Source organism: Pteropus vampyrus, unplaced genomic scaffold (assembly GCF_000151845.1).
Source record: "Pteropus vampyrus isolate Shadow unplaced genomic scaffold, Pvam_2.0 Scaffold64, whole genome shotgun sequence".
Classification (NCBI taxonomy): Eukaryota; Metazoa; Chordata; class Mammalia; order Chiroptera; family Pteropodidae; genus Pteropus; species Pteropus vampyrus.
The window spans coordinates 2,514,435-2,519,627 of NW_011888845.1; positions in this window are offsets into that span (position 1 = coordinate 2,514,435).

Below are 5,193 nucleotides of genomic sequence, written 5' to 3' on the forward strand. Positions count from 1 at the left end.
TTTTTTTGTTACTTTACAATTTTCTGTAACTATGTGCTATTTTTTAATCAACCAATTCAGAAGAAAAAAAAGAAATGCTCAGAAAGTTTTCATCCAAAATACATGTTTTAATGTAGCTGAGGCATCTGAAAATTGAAGATATTCATTCATTAAGTGAAACTCCAGGCAGGTGCCAGTCAAGATGTTCAATTGTTATGAGTAGCTCACAGGGCAATAGACTGAGACTCCACCAAAGACAAAAGTTTTGCTGAAATACACATGTAAACTTAAAGTGCTGGGGGCAGACAGTGAAAACAATCTCCACATTTTTTCCATCTTCATTTCAAAAATACCACAGTCACATTTTACCCATAGGACAGAAAGACCAAAGACACTATACAGAGTTGCTGATTAACTGGAGGCCCAAGGAGACCCAGGATAGGTGTTAGAGACACCACAGGCAGCTAAATCAAGAGCAACTGAACCAATAGCATTTCTGCAGAATGTTTCAAGTCTTGAAATACTCTTGAACTTGATTATTAAAGTCATTCTCCCTCAGAAATTTTGTCAAAGGATCTTGGCTACACCTGGATTGTTGTGAATTTTGATGAACACCAAAGAAAAATGAAAAAATGACATAAGAAGAAAGTTATTGAATTTTTCTCACTTCACACTTAAGACCTTTTTTTTCCTACCAGTGTTTCCTTAAACTAGACTAAAAGCACTGTAAGAAACATTTATCATAACTTTCTGGCTTGTTATCCTCTTTTTCCAATTTTCCTGAGCATTTATTCAGGTGATAAAGCCTCTATTCTCATTTTCTCTCATCTCTATTATGTGTTACCTGGTAATTATATTACCTTTTCCAGCTTAAACAGCTTATCTCCCCAGCTCAAGATGTGGAGACTGTTATTTTGTGTTCCAAGAAAGCCCAAGAGAGTATCTAGCACATAGAGCAGAAACAGTTGCTGATTGTTTGATTAACTGATAGATGAAGAAGAGAAATATTGATATGCTACACAGGGATTATTAACACTGGCAAATACTAATGTAAGGGAAAGATTACTTAGATTGTTCAAGATGAATACATGTTTTTTCCTTTTCAAATGGGCCATCTAGTCTATTGTTTCCTCTGCCTATTTAGCTTTTCTTTGACAATCCCACCAACGACATATTGCCACGAGAACAGTTTGAGTAGCGTCAATATTAATGAACTAATGTGCACCCTTAAGGCAATCCAAATACTGCTTTTGCAGGAGTGTTTTTCTTAAGTTTTGTCTAAAGTCAGTTTGTCATAGTGTAGTGCATGCCTTTATTCTCACAATGTTCTGCTCATTTCAAATTTATATTCAAATACTGTCAACAAGAATTAAAAGTCAGGAAAAGGTGCAAAGACTAGAAGTGATACTTAGACAATAAAAGTATAATGTTCAAATGCAAGTATTTTGTCACTTCCAAAAGGAAGTGGGAAGCAGGACTGTGAATTTTTGCTAACATGTAAAAGGATATTGATGACCCAGTGTTGATAGCATATCTACGCCGTGTTCTTACTTGCTTCTCTCTCAATGGAGAGCTTGACTGCCTCATTCATGGTTACCAATAAATATTAATTGGACTTCCATGAGGTACCTGGTATGTAGATATGGATTTATTCAGCATGAATGTGCCTTATCCTCTCCTTAATAAATTTTAAAAAAGCCTAGTTAATACAAATTTTAGAATTACTGCACCGTTAGCCAATGTATGCATTTTAAATTCCATATTCAGTTCATTTGGTCTAGTGTAGTAAGATTTAGATTAAATGACAAGGTAAAGAGACTAATATTCAGGAAAATATGTACCTACCTCCTTTATATAGGCAAATAATATAAAAAGAGCCCTTCCGGTATTGGTACTTCTTTATAAACCAACTAAAATCAGAGGTTTTATTTTGTTTGTTTGTTTAAAATAAATTGTATACAAAGGGCATGATTTCTGTACTCCCAGAGAATGAGAAAATACAAGATCACATATAATGAGAGATCCCTGAAAAAGCACCTTTTGCTTAGATCACATTTGCATTTGGTCTTATCCCAGCCATTCCACAAGATAATTGAATTGTTTAATTTGCAGCTGGATTGTTTTAGTTGTTTCTTCCATCACTCAGTATTGAATACCTAATTCCCATAAGAGTAATTTAAACAAAAATTCTCTTTGCTTTACATTGAGCTGAGTTTACAGATGCTTTCTAATGAGTAAATAAACAGTATAGCATTTTAATCGGTGTTGTTATACATCTGAAAACTGCTACGTAAATACCTCTATGCTCTGCTACATATGTCACTTTCATTTTCTAGAGTAATTTTAATTAGATTGGCATGTGAGAAACTATGGACCATTTTCTTTGAGGTGGTATGAACCAGACATTAGCATTAGATCTCCTTGGATGCTAAAGAGTTTACATAGTTAGAATGAACATAATGCACACTGGAAGAAGCAAAATCAAGAGAATATCAGGAGCCCTATACAGTGCTGATTACAATAAGAAAGGTTTTAGTGACTGTGCTCAAGTGAAATATGAGAAGCAGCTTTTCCTTTGCAGACTATTCATTAGGTAGAAGAGATTTTTTCCTCTCTTTAGGAAATACTATTAATAGAATAGCGCATCATAACTGAACCTAATAAAGGCAGTTTTTTTTTAGTATGTTATACCAAACCAGAATTATGACATTTTAAATGCTTACTATTACTTCAGGGAGAATTAGAGACAGTGCTAAAAAAATGAATAAAAACCTACTAATTAGTATTTATTAGGACCAAAAAAAATGATAGACTGATAATATAATGATTAAGAAAACAATTACTAAGTTTTAACAATAGCTGGCATTTAACCTTTAACAATGTTAAAGGTTATGTTTATAATTTGTTATGTTTATAATTTTTCTTTTTACCATGATCATATTTACTTTAAAAACTAGTACCTTGTGAGTTGTTTTAATATTGTATTTTTTCTTGATTAAAAAATTTATTCACAGAGCTTGAAATAGAGAAATACAGCCATATCACCAGAAGTATCCAAGGGCAGATGAAATAAAAATAACAGGTTTCTCATTCAATTAAATAAAACATAAAGCTCGAAAAATTAATAGATCATTCAACTTTTTCATTTGAAAAATGCATTGAAATCTCATTCATTAAATTTTGACTGTAAGAATATATCCAAAGTGTACTTTTCTAAAAAATTATGTAGCTTTTGGTTGCATGTCTACATCTCTTCTACCAATGTAATTTACATTAAAATTGAGTGTATTTTATGCTTTATGCAGCTGAATTTTTATGATTTCAGAACCAAAGTCCAATTTCCTTGGAAATATAATTGTAGGTCAAATTCAGGTTAAATATAAACTCTAATTACCACTTGCCTCCCCCCGACGGGAGAGGAACTCCGAAAACGATACAAATTCTATTCAGTATACCAAGTGACATAAGCAACAGCCATTTGAATAAGTCAGATAAATTTCCTCTCCAAGCTGTATGGCCATTTATTTTGAAGTGGCAGCTACTATACATCATAGATAAATACTGGAAGAGTGAGATGGACATGCAAACTAGTCTTCATACTTTCAAGCCTTTATGTTTGATTTATGGATGATCCTCTTATCTAAAAATCACAAAAATCCATCCTTTAAGAGGAAATATTGAATATATTATGGTTGGTTTGATTTCTAAAACAGATATCCTTATTTAAATAGCTTCATTCTTTCATTTCTTATACTCTCTAAATTTCTTTATGTATTAACATAGAATCATAGGATTAAAAATCCTGACACTATAGACTGAATCTCCAAATATTGTTTTGTTTTATTTTAATTTAGTTTATATTTTTTCTTTTCAGTAGTATTTAGAAACAATTTCAGAATTTAGATTGATGAGATTTGGGTGTGAATCTTATGTTTTTAAAAAACTTTGTAATTTTAGTAAATAACCTTACTGAGCCTGAGTTTCTTCAAACTTTGAAAGTGGAATAGTAGCACAAATGTTATGCAGTTTCAAAGAGGAAAAAACTATTAAGCCTTTAATATACCAAGCCCATTAGAAAATGGTAGCTTTTTAAAAAAATCTCTATGTAATAAATTCAATTGTCTTAAAAAAAATAATAATTTAAGTTCTAAAAAGATTTTCTAATGCAGGTCATTCCAAGCTATCTGTAAAAGTGGATTTGTGGGTCTGTGAGTCTGTGAAGCACTATATTTGCCTAACAAGCACCAATGAACTCTAAAATCTGTATAGTTTAACTATAAATTATTTCAGAATACGTATCTCTAAGTATATGTATTCTGAATATATACGATGTCTTCAGAATTTCAGCACCAACGTAGGCAACAAGACAAACAGATAAAAGCTTCAGCCCAAAACATAGATAACCCATATTCCTGAAGCATGAAGGGGCCCGAACCGTGTGGGTGGGTCAGAACGTGAGGGATAAGGAAGAGCTCAGGTCGGAAGAGGGGGACAGGGCAGAGGCTGGAAAGAGCACATTGTTGATCCCCATCCACACTGCTCTTGCTCACCCAAAGAGCTCAAATTAGAAACAGACTCAGTGTGGCAAAGCCTAGACTAGACTGTTCAAGCTCCTTGTCCTTGGTATAATAGATGTGTGGCTGAAGAGCAGGTGCTCTCTTGTTGACCATAACTCACAGACAAATGAGATCTTTTATAATAAAAGAAGCAGCGAAAACATTAAGAGGATACTTTAAATATAATTGAAATACAATTTCTAAGCAAAAGTAGCAATGTCTAGGAGACAGAAGTCACCTATGATGTTAATTCTATTTGTTGTTGTTATTATTGCCATTGTCTCTGGATGTTAATTTGTTACTGCAATTCTGTTTTGTAATTGCTCTCATAATCTCAAATGTTTAGTTTTCACTAACCAAATTGGAGAATCATGGCTTTACTCCACCCCTAATTTACCTCCTTTAATACCTCCTGCAAAGTTCTGAACTTAGACCATCACTACATATTTACAAATTTACTTTGTGTTAACGAATTCTTCACTATCACAGTAATTTATTGATTATGGAATCTTATTAAATTGTCATAACCTTATTGAATCACATTGTTTGTATTTTCAGAGCGCATCATCACCCACAATACTTTTACCTTTTAAACATTTCTCTGTCCCAGAATTATGGAGACTGATAATAATCTAAGATAGACTTGAGGCTCCAAATT